The 11,824-nt window shown below is 48.8% G+C and overlaps 1 long non-coding RNA gene across 1 annotated transcript in view; it reads left to right on the top strand.

The window, feature by feature from the left end:
* The first annotated feature begins 277 nt into the window (after window positions 1–277).
* The window catches only part of LOC140850327 (uncharacterized), a 125,515-nt gene continuing 113,968 nt past the window's right edge, over window positions 278–11,824 (top strand). Inside the window, exon 1 of the long non-coding RNA XR_012132954.1 lies at window positions 278–518. This is a non-coding gene — a long non-coding RNA (uncharacterized lncRNA). The remainder of the gene's footprint in view (window positions 519–11,824) is intronic.

Raw genomic sequence — 11,824 nt, 5'->3', positions numbered from 1 at the left:
CGCGACGTAGTGAGCTACTCAGGCCTGTATGCGGTTCTGACACAGTGGGTGGACCTTGCATTGGGCTCGAACACCTGTCGTGAAGATGAAGTGGAGAGATGCCCAAGCTCCTGGGTCTCAGAGACAGATTCCTAGGAGGTGAGGTGTAAGCTGACACCTATGAGGTGAGGAGATACAGTCCTGAGAAGGCAGTGCCTGCTGGGAGCTGATGCTATTTGTGTGGCTGGCATCGGGTTGGGCAGGGGAACCAGTGGTGTGAGTCCGGGGGGGTGGGGCTGCCAGGGCATTCTGGGTTTAGAAAAACCCATGGAGGAGTGTGGCTTCCATCAGGGTCATGGAAGACAGTTTTCAGGGAAGTGACAAGACCAGATTTGTGTTTAGCAAGAGAATTCAGTCAGCAATGGACTCGGGGGAGCTGGCCCGGAGGAGAGGAGGCCACAGGGAGAGCTGGAATCATGTGCAGGTGACAGGATGGGGATCTGCCCAGAGGGGGACAGTGGGACAGAGAGCGGTGTGAGGTGAGTTGGTGGCTCTGGGGCCACGAGGGTGGGGGCGACAGGGACTGATGTCCAGGTCTCGGTGGCTGGTGGGTCCTTTGGGAGGGGAGGACAGAAGCTGGAGCAGGTGTGAGAGGGAGCGCCAGGCGTGCCATACTGAAGGGGCTCTGGGGACCACCCAACACAACTGTCGGGCTGTGGATGGTGTGGGGACATGCCTGTGAGTGTGACCTTATTTGGAATTGGGCTCCTTGCTGATGCAGCCATGTTGAGGGCATACTGGGTTAGGGGGGCCTCAGCTGGTGACTGGTGTCTTCATAAGAGCAAGGAAAGGGAGATCTGAGCACTGAGGCCTGGTAGGCACGGGGAGAGCACCACGTGGTCACAGAGGCGGAGGCAAGTGAGGTCAGGGATCGCCAGCAGCGCCAGCAGCCCGGGGAGGAGCCGGCCTTTCCAACACCTTGATTTCTGGCTCTGGCTTCCAGAAACAAATGGCATTCCTACTGTGTCCAGCACCTCGCTTGTCGTCCTTTGTTAGGCAGCTCCAGGACACAGACACAGGTGAATGGATGGAATGTGAGAGGGAAATCCGAGCTGGAGTTACAGGTCTGAGGGACATCAGCAGAAGGGCTGATTAAACCTTGGGAGAGGGCAGAAGTGGGCAGTGTGGGAGAAAGGGGTAAGGAGGCGACACCAGCCCTGGTGGGGGGCGCCGTCCTCTGGGGGTGGTGAGCAGGACTCCCTGGTGCCCCTGGCGATTTCTATGATTAACTAACTGGAGCCACTGCTCTAAGGCAGCCCTTCACGGAGTTTAATATGTGCTCAGGTCACCTGGGGGGGTCTTGCTAAAACGCAGACTCATATTTGGTGTTTCTAGGGTGGAGCCCGAGATGCTGCATTTCCCGCAGCCCCTGCTGGTGCCTGGACCACACCTGGAGGGGCGAGGCCTCTAAGGGCTGGTCTGGTTCTGAGGACACCAAGCTGGAGAAGCCAGAGAGGTCCCGCCCAGGAGGGTCCTGTCCTGGAAGGCAAAGGAGAAGGCGCAGCAAGAAGGCAGCCGTGTCGCTAGGTCCGGCGCCACAGAGGGAGGGAGAACGGGACCCGAATGGCGCCCGCTGCAACAGGCCGTTGGTGATGGTCACAGGAAGGGGGTGCTGGGACGGGTGGAAGCCAGAGAGCAGGGTCAGAGAAAACAGGCTGGGCTCTGCTGCTCTTGAGCAAGGTTGGCCGTGAATGCAGAGAGAAGCATGATGTGTGGCTGATGGAGCCACCAGAGGCGCTGCAGTGAGAAAGCAGTTGGCTCTGGGAGGCCCAGGGTGGCCCCGGGTTGTCGGGGTGACTGGAGGGTGTACAGAATGACTGGGATGTCTGGGGTGGCCCCGGGTTGTTGGGGTGACTAGGGGGTGTACAGAATGGCTGGGATGTCTGGGGTGGCTCTGGGTTGCTGGGGTGACTGGGGGGTGTACAGAATGACTGGGATGTCTGGGGTGGCACCGGGTTGTCAGGGTGACTGTGGGGTATACAGAATGACTTAGATATCTGGGGTGGCCTCAGGTTATCGGGGTGATGGGCATGTATAGAATGACTGGGATGTCTGGGGTGGCCCCGAGTTGTTGGGGTGACTGGGGGGCTATACAGAATGACTTGGATATCTGGGGTGGCCCCAGGTTATCGGGGTGACTGGAGCATGTAAAGAATGACTGGGATGTCTGGGTGGCCCTGGGCTGTCAGGGTAACTGTGGGGTGACTGGGGGTGCCCAGGATGGTCCAGGATTGTCCACAGTGGCCGTGGAATGTCCAGGGTGCATGAGACTGAGATGAGCCTGCACCTCTAGGTGAGCAGCTGAGGGCAGGGGGAAGGTGAGGAGGTGGCCTCCCAAGACACCTGGAAGAGAAAATGCATAGAGTGAGTGACTGCATTGGCCTGGTGGGAAGTGAGGCACTTGAAGACTTAGGGGACAGATGGGGCGACCGAGAAGATGAACCGCTGGGAGGATGCCGAGGAAAATGACGGTCTCCCTCTGCTCCTAGAGAAGCAGGTCAGTTGCAGGTAAAAGATTGAGGAGAACAGGACTCCAGGCGAGCGGTAGGGTTATGTACGGTCTTGGTGCCCATTCTGGTCTTTTTCTCACTTTTGGTTCCTTTGTGTCTAAAGGAGCACATGGTTTGAGCTTGGGCACCAAGAAGCCTAGGCCAGACCTAATACTGACCCTGGGGAACAGCCCCAGCCTTGTCTGTTGCCCCCTGGCCTCCCCCTTCCCTTGCCTGACACCCCCTGACACCCGCAGCCATGGCACTGCCTTTCCTGTAGTATTTGAACATTTCAGTGGGGGCTGTGCATGCTTCCTGAGGTCGGGGTGCCACCCGCAGATGCGGCTCAGGCCAAGCGCTTGATGCATGTGTGTGTGTGGGGCTGCACACAGAGCTGGGTGTGGGTATGTGGACAGAATGGCTAATGTGCAGAAGTGTTAAGGTGGTTTGTGCCACCACACAGTGAGGTTGGCCACATCTCAAATATGCAGGGCAGATTCAGAGCCAGGGCCCATTTCAGTCGTTCTGGCTGGCTGGATTGCACCAAACCGAAGGGACCGCCCCTGAAGGGAATCCAAACTGAGTATATGTCCCAGGCATCCCAGTGACTTCCCTGCCCCTCTAAGACTGCAGCTGATGAAGAAAAGGCATTTTGACAGCACATGTGCCACTGAACCTTCAAATCACAGTCCTGGGCTGAAATCTGCTCGGGCCCATGGATGGAGGGGCCCATGGTGGTGCCCTGTGCCAGGACGGCGGGCACTCTCCAGTTGGAACTGCTGAATAATAGCTCCTCGACAGAAATGGCCAGCTCCCAAACTCATGGTTTATGGCCGAAATGGAAAAGCTCCTGAGCACCATCAATGACACTCTCACTGCTTATAAAGACATGTGGGTTCTTTTCCAGAAAAAAATAAGTCTGATGCTGTATCCCCCCCAAAGCTATAAATGATTCAAATGTCAAGCTCACTGAAGCCTTATGCTGTGAGGACGTATTAACTTATCAAAGGAGCGGGCGCATTATAGGCTGCTTGCCTTCCACCACAACTCCATATTTATGTTTGAAATCTTGGGATATGTTACCTGTGCTTGCCACCTTCCCTTCCTCCATGGGAGATTTATAACCCAGTCAGCCTGCCGAAGAGGGACAAAGAAGTAAATATAGTAATGTGACAGCTTTATTTTGATGTGTTTTATGCCCTGGTGATCTTGTGTGCTTTATGTGTTTCTCCATGTCTGGGTTCTGTGGCTCTTTTCCTGTTTCTACCCCTTTTTAGTAGCAAGGTCAGCAAGGGCTTGGGTGGGAGGGCTTGGTAAAGAGGGAAGCAAAACATGCCATTTCCATGTGATGTGATTAGTCTTGACACCCTTTTTTCTCCTATTTGGCAGTTTTCTCTCATGTTAACACCTGGCTCCTGGCGGCCTTCCTGTAAGAGAGGCATACCATTTCTTTTATCTTTTCAGCAGTTGTGCTTTGGTGGCCAAAGCAGATCTGCCGTGTTGACTGGCCTCCTTCCAATGCAATGTTCTCTGTCCTCTCTCCGCATTTCCGGGAGGAGGCTACGCATGGTCCTCTCCATCACTCAGGGCTGATCAGAGGTGGTGCTCAGTGTGCATGTGCCTGCAGCAAAGCCCTGGGATGGAGGCCTCTGACAGGTACCTCCATCAACAGGCGGGGTGGGCTGGGTCTGCTGGAGCCATAGAAGTGCCATCCAAGGCTCAGATGGCCAGTAGTCTTGTTGAGATTCTTTGCCAGGGTGGAAACCAGCGACCACAAGAAGTCCCTGGAGGAGAGTGGCTTCCGAGACGCTGAGGTGGCCTGCCCCATGGCCTGCAGGGCGGTGCTGGCTTGTCTCAAGGTGATGGGGGCTGGAGTGCACCACATGCCCCTCGCTATGAGAGCCCCATGCACTAGTGGACATGCTGGCAGTAATGCGACCAAACCGCGCAGCAGGACCTGGAAGAGTCTGGCCAGTGGGACACTGTGAGCAGAATAGGCTTAAAACGCCCAAACATCACAAGCAGGTGTTTACAGGGTGTCTGAGACGACGACTGGAAGGAGCTGCTAGGACCCTCGGTTTTATTGACGCATATCTGCAGGAGGAGCATCTGGCACTCTTACAAGGAAGACAAGGCCCACTTGGAAAGCCTAGGGGCCCGCCAGGCCACATATATGCCCTCAGGCCCGCGGGGACAGCGAGGCGGGCCGAGCCTCACGCAGCCTGTCCCGTCGACGAAGCTGAGCCATGTCGAGCCAGAAGGGCCCAATCGGAAGGCTCTGCCACGAGGGTTGTGCCTCTGCCAGCACTGGGCAGGCTCCTTCTGAGCTTCCCCAAATCGCAGAAAACAACAGCAGTGCTGAAATGTACGCAGTGGACGGGTTGTTCCTGAGGGTGTCATTACTGTCTGTGATGTGAAATGATAAAAAACATTAAGGGCACTTGTATGTGGTAACAGATGAGGGCCATGCTGGACAGCAGCAGGGTTGGGGAAGAAAAGTCTGGGGTCAGAGTCAAAACTTGACATGAAAAAGGAATGTGAGCACAGCTACGTGCCCGACTTCCAGCTCACCATCAATCCCACTCTTCAGTATGGCCAGTAATCCCTCAGCCTGAATATTTGATATTTTCCAACTCATTAAAGGAAGAGTATTAAAAAAAAAAGGGTTTACCCCCGCATTTCTATAAATGGCTGCTCCTAAGATTACAGGAGCCCTTTGCCACCACCGTGCAGTCAATTTCCCAGGATAATGAATGGGCGTTTGGGGTGTTTCATCTGCTCCAACAATTTCCCAGTTTCCCGTGGATCGATGCGACAGGAAACCCCAGGTAAGGATGATGGAGGGAAAATGAAAAGACTTAATTTGGAAAAGCTCTTAAATGCCTCAAGTCTTGTCTTCAAACTCTTTCAGTGACTGAATGCTTGGAAATGAGCCCACCTCTGCCTCAAAACTGATGATTAAAAAAGGAAATTAAATATTCTGTGTATACCAGTGGGTGTACCTGTTAAAATATCATCCTTGAGGAGGGACAGTGAGATAAGGACCCTGCTCTTTTGGGTTCCTGGAGGCGACTGAGGTGTCCTGGATTTCAAGGTGCTGGCCTGAGGCCCTTTCTTCTCACAGACCAGAGCCAGAGCTCAGAGGAGGGGACCCCTGCCGCGCTCCCCCCGGCCTGGGCGCCAGCAGTGCGGCCCCCTATCAAGTCTCTGGCCGGTACCCTTTGCAGGCAGCTCTGCAGATTTCTGCCTCAGCTGCCCCTGCCCTGGGCCTGGTGTCCTGCTGCTTCTGGAAGTTGGACACTAATGGTTAAAATGTGCTTGGGGAAAAAAAAACAACAGAAAAAAACAAAGTAAAAAGTGATCGGTATCATCTACCTTTGAAGAAGAAGGGTTTTGCTAGCCACACCATGTGTTCTGAGTTGTGTTTTGGTTATTTTTTCAGAGGAAAACTGGCTCCTCTCTAATAAGCTCCGTGAAATGCTGGATGTTGGCTGTGCTTGTCAACCCCAGAAGGCCACGTGGTGGAGGCATTTTTTTGAACAAACGTCCATGGAGACTGGAAGGGATATCGAGGATCAGCCTTCCCTGTGAGCTTCAGGGCTCACAAGGGTATCTGCAACCCCTTCATTCTCACACAAGTTTCAAAAATAATTCTTATAGTTCTGGTGAACCAATGTCTTGAAAGTAGTTGAAAGAAAAATAAATGGAACATGAAGGGTGAACTTCCTAGCCTGGAAAAAACCCTTGACAAAATCAGAATTTATTTCTAATGTTGAAGGCTTTCTTTTCCTACCCTAGTTTTAACAGGTGTCTTCCAAACTGGATTTGGTTTCTGTCTTCTTTCTTTCTGTAGAGGAGGTGCTTGTGGGAAGGGGGTCAGGTGGGGATGGGAGGGGGGAGCCGATGGGGGTGAGGTCATCCTGCCTGCAAGTTACTTGATGAGTTTCCTTTTTAGAATGTTCTCACTTAAGAAAAAATTCTTATGATTTTCTGTTGTGCAAAGGTTCTTCTCACTCTGTCTTCACATGCTTTAGGAAGAGTCTTAAAGACGTGACATTGCAGTTTTCATATGGAAAATCTGAGAATGAGCATTGTTTTGGGGTCTTTGATAATGTGAGAGTTGTGACGTGGCCTTTTTCTCCTGGACTTATTGGACCAATGAGCTAGAATGGTTCCATCGTTTGTGGTCGCAAGTGGAACAGTCTGCAGGAAACATACAGGCAGCTGGGAGTAGACGAGCACATGTATTCAGAGACTGGGCCCACGTCTCGTCTCCAACTTTTGCATGCAAGGGAAACCCTCTGAGAGCGGGTAGGTGGCGCCTCAGCCTGGGCCAGAGTGAGCAAGGCTTTGGAGACAGGGCACATGGCATAGAATCTTCAGGACTGAGCACCTGCCTTGGTGCTTGTGGGGGATGATGGAGGTTCACTTGACTGTGTGCTTGAAAGGCATAGGTCTAGGAGCCTCCTGGTGGAGAGCTGCTCTCTCCCTGGCTGGCATCTACTTCTGCACTGCTGCCTATAGCCAGCAGTGGGAGCTTCCTTGGCAGGCCTTCTTTCCCACAAGCTTTGTTCAGAAAGCATCTATCAACCTCCTCTCCCAGGAAGCAATAATATCCAAGTTTGCACTGGGCTCACTGCAGGCACAGGGAGCTTCTGATCAGAGTCTTGGGGACAGGGGAACCTGTCAATGCTATTTGTCAGTGTCTGGAGCTGGTAATTAAGAAGGAAGCATTGGAAGTCCAGGGCACCCAAGGCCACAAAGACTCATCCTTAAGGATGGGGGCCACTGTGTTTGAAGGAGCTCCTTATTGCTCAGACTATTGCCAACGCCTCCCCCAAGTTCTTGAGGGGGAATGCCTGAACTGAGGATGGGCACGAGCCCACCATACCGTGAAAGGGACACCTGGACTCCTCCTAAGGCTGGCTGCCTCTTGGCCTCAAGCCCACAGGAAAAGGCACAGCTGTTTTGCTACAGTACAGGACTGACTATTCAAGGTCCTTACTGCAGGGCTGTGGGTGACCTCCTAAACCACAGGCATGTGTTCCTATTTCCCATCCTCCTGAAGTCATCCCAGGGCCATCAAGTGGGACCAGGTCAGCAGGTGCCACATGCATTTGCAGGACACTGTCCACTGTGTGCCCAGCAGTCCATATCTTGGGGGCTGCCATCTGAATGTGTCCTTCCCACAGGACTTTGCAGCTCACCTTCCTGCCCAACCATCATTCCTTGCAGAGGTAAGGTGGAGGAGAGCCCCTCTGCCACACAGGGAGGAGGCCCAGGACCATCTTCTGTCTTTGTGGCAGTCATCTGCCTGTACAACCGTGCTTTCATATTTCATCACATATTTTTTTCTAAAATGAGGCTTGAAACTCTTTCTGGTTTTTCTTCCCTGTTTGTAACTTATTAATAGATGTGTCTCCAGTCTACCTCAAAGGAGTTTTTTTAGCTGCCAGTTGCAAATATAAGGTATGCAAATGCAGCCAGCTATTCAGGCAATGTATGCAATCCAATCAAAGTGGTTACCTAGTAAACACACATTTTTACTAGCAAGTGTCAGTCACCACAGTGCCCTGTGCAAGCACATCGGCCTTCCATTGCCCTCTAACAGGTGTCTGGGCAAGAGGGGCGCTCTGCGGCCAGTTGGCAGAGTACAGGGCTTGCTGTCCTCTCCCAAAACTCCCCAGGCAAGAGGCCCATCCTGCAGATAACAGGCTTGGGAGGACATAGCAGCTTGTGATTCTGACTTGGAGAAATAAACAAGTCCTTTCATTTGCCCGGCTTCTGCCTCGCCTCCTTCTGATGTTGGCGACTGGAAGAAGACACAGAGTTCTAACAGAGAGCAATCATTTTTGCCTTGTTATTAAATGGATTGACCTGGCTTGGTATCTTCTTTGAAATAGGTCCATGGAGCAGCAGGCACGTTGAAAAGTTTATACTTTAGGGAGCTGGTTGACAAGCTGGAAGCAGCAAAAGGGCAAGTTACTAAAATGGATAGTGATGTTTTCTGGGCTTCAGCTGCTGGACTGCACAGCAGCTATGTCATGTCAGTTACAGCACCTTGGACTGCCTGTTTGTAAGGTTGTGTGGCTAGGTGGGGCAGGCTATGCGCTCTGAAGTTTGCTGTTTGGACTTATTTTATCTTTTCTGTCACCAGAAGAATAGAGCTGATATTGAGCCAAATCTCTGTTTCCACTCTGGGGTAATTGCTTATAATTCCTGGACAATTAGGAGCTGCTGCAGCCTGCACACCTGAGCACCTCCGATCTAGGCATTCGCCTCAGAAGGCAAGCCCAGATCCTGGGCCCTAAAACTGTCTCCAGATGACACACATACCATCTCAAAGCGTTTACCTGTTGAATGGGACTGAATACCAATCCCTGGAGGGGAGCTGGTACCCAAACACCTATTGGTGGAGGCAAAAATCTGCCAAACATGGGGCAGTAGTCAAGGTGGTGAGGGTCCTGGGGGTGACCCTGCTGCCAGCTGCTCATTGAAACAAGGGGAACTGGGAGAAAAGAACAAAACTCAGAATAAGCCAGATGCTTTGTTTACTTGGAAATGTTCAAATAAAGTTATCTGATATAAGCTGGACACAGCAGTGTTTTACATTTGCATTTATAAGACATGAGAAAATATTTGCAGCTTAGGAAGGAGACAGATTTGACAGTGAGGCTGTGTGTTAACTCCAGTGCAGTAAAATAAAATATTTGCAAGACAGTTGTGCAGGAAACTTTGAAAATATGTCTGCAATAGTCACATGATTAAAAGGAGCTTAACAAACCCAAAGCTAGCAGAAGGAAGGAAATAATAAAGATTACAACAGTGACAAACAAAATAGATAACAGAAAAACAATAGAGAACATTAATGAAACAAAAAGTTGATTCTTTGAAAAGGTTAACAGAACTGACAAACCTTTAACTAGATGGGCTAAGAGAAAAGACTAAATTTACTAAAATCAGAAATGAAAATGGGGTCATTACTACCAATTCTATAGAAATAAAAATGATTATAAAAGATTTCTATGAACAATCATGCACCCAAAATTGGATAAGATAGGTGAAATGGACAAATTTCTAAAAGCACAAAACCTACCAAAACACTAAGTGTCAAAGAAATAGGAAATCTGATTAGGCCCATAACTTGTAAGGAGAGTTGATCAGTAATCAAAATCTCCCATTAGAGAAAGCTCTGGAGCTGATGGCTTCAGTGGTGAATTTTTCCAAACATTTAAAGGGGAACTAATACCAATTCTTCTCAAACTTTCCCAAGAACTTGAAAAGAAGGGAGCACTTCCTAACTCATCCTAGGAGGCCAGAATTGCCTTGATACCAAAGCCAGGCAAAGACACTATAAGAAAACTACAGACCAATATCCCTTATAAATACTAATGCAAAAATTCTCAACAAAATACTGGCAAGCTGAATTCAGCAGCATATTAAAAAAAAAAGCTATACACCATGATCAAATGGGATTTATTTCTGGAATGCAAGGATGGTTCAACATATGAAACCAATCAATGTAATACACCACACCGACAGGATGAACAAAAGCCCACATAATCATCTCAATTGATACAGAAAAGGTGACAAAATTCAACACTTTCATGATAAAAGACATTCTACAAACTAGGAATAGAAGAAAATTACCTCAACATGATAAAAACCAAATATGAAAAAACCCAACAAATGTCAATAGTGAAAGATGGGAAGGGAGAAAGGTCATGTAATCTCTCAGGAATCCTTTGCCCCCATTGCCAAACACACTTGAAAATCAACTAAAGATGAGGGTTAAAAATTAAATGTAAAAATTTAAACTCCAAAAGGTACTAGAAGAGAATATAGGAAATTTTTTTGTACAATCTGGGAGTAAAGATGAACTTTTTATGCAAGACACCACTGATAGATTGACCATCCTTCACCGTACACCATCTTGAACACCATAAGCAGGACCACAGAGCGAAGAACTGGCGGGGATATGAGCTGCTTATATGGTCATTGGAAACCTAATGAACTTAACATAGATTTTTAAAACTGGCAAATTAATACAAAAATTGTAAAGATGTTCATGGAAAAAAAGAGGTTAACAGGTAATAGAGAAAATTAAGAAAAGACACACAGATGGCCAGTGCCTGAGATAAAATACTTGTAATTAATAAAGTCATATTAGAATAAGATTTTCATCTTTAAAAAAGTAAGGATTGTGTGTGTGTGTGTGTGTGTGTAAGACTAGAATTGCTAGTCTCAAAGAGTTGGTAGAAATGTTAATATGGCATTTTGGGAGATGATTTTAACAATATGTTCCTATCACCTTAAAGATGGACATGCACCTGGTCCTTAATTCCCGTGTAGTATTGGACAAAGGATCTGCTCTGTGAACTGCATTAAGACAGCCATTAAATGTGCACATTGGTGTTTGTTGCAGTGTTTGATAATGAAGTCTAGGAAGCTACTTATTTGTTCAAACACACAGGATTAGTTACATAAACAGTGATGTGTTCATGTTTGTGCAAATATCCTGTTGCCCAAGATTGGTGATTCTCAGCCTGTGTTCTGGCAGATTTCGGGGGCATTCCCTGGGGAAACCTTTCAAGGAGTGTGGGATAGCAGCTTCAGGGCTATCTTCCTGATTTGTTTTTCCTAATGTGAAACAATTTGAACAGAACCTTCCTCACTTTAAAAGGTTTAAATCCACAGTTGTAGAGAATTTAGCCACATGGAATGTTGTCCCAGGTACAGCTCTGTTTAAAGAGTGTTTGTGAGATAGTGTCACTCATGACCCATTGTCACTGTGTCCACAAGCATGCATCCATACAGTGTGGATCCGAAGGTGGTGGCTGGGACTATTTAGACAGGCCTCCCCATCTTTGACCCCCACCCCCACCCCCGCCACCCATTGGCTGCTGGGTGCAGCATATGCAGGGCTAAATGCTGGGGTTCCCAGCCCGGTGCTCAAGTCTGGCTTTCAGCTCCACTTATTATCTGTGGGACTCAGCAAGGTCCTCTGTGCCTCAGTTTACTCATCTGTAAATGAACTGATAATAACTTCTATTTCATGAGGTAGCGGTGAGGATTACATGAGAATCAACTCATCAAATGCCGTATCGATGAACTATTTGTGTGTGTAATGCTCGTACGTGTATATATATATATATATATATATATATATATATATATATATACTTCATACTATACACTTAAAGCATATATGTGTATTTTTTATATATTTATAATGCTTATTATATACATATTTATACACTCACTTAATCCTATGTATTAGATTATATATAAAAAGA

Source organism: Manis javanica, chromosome 7 (genome assembly GCF_040802235.1).
Source record: "Manis javanica isolate MJ-LG chromosome 7, MJ_LKY, whole genome shotgun sequence".
In the NCBI taxonomy this organism is placed as follows: Eukaryota; Metazoa; Chordata; class Mammalia; order Pholidota; family Manidae; genus Manis; species Manis javanica.
This window is presented reverse-complemented; position numbering and strand designations above follow the sequence as displayed.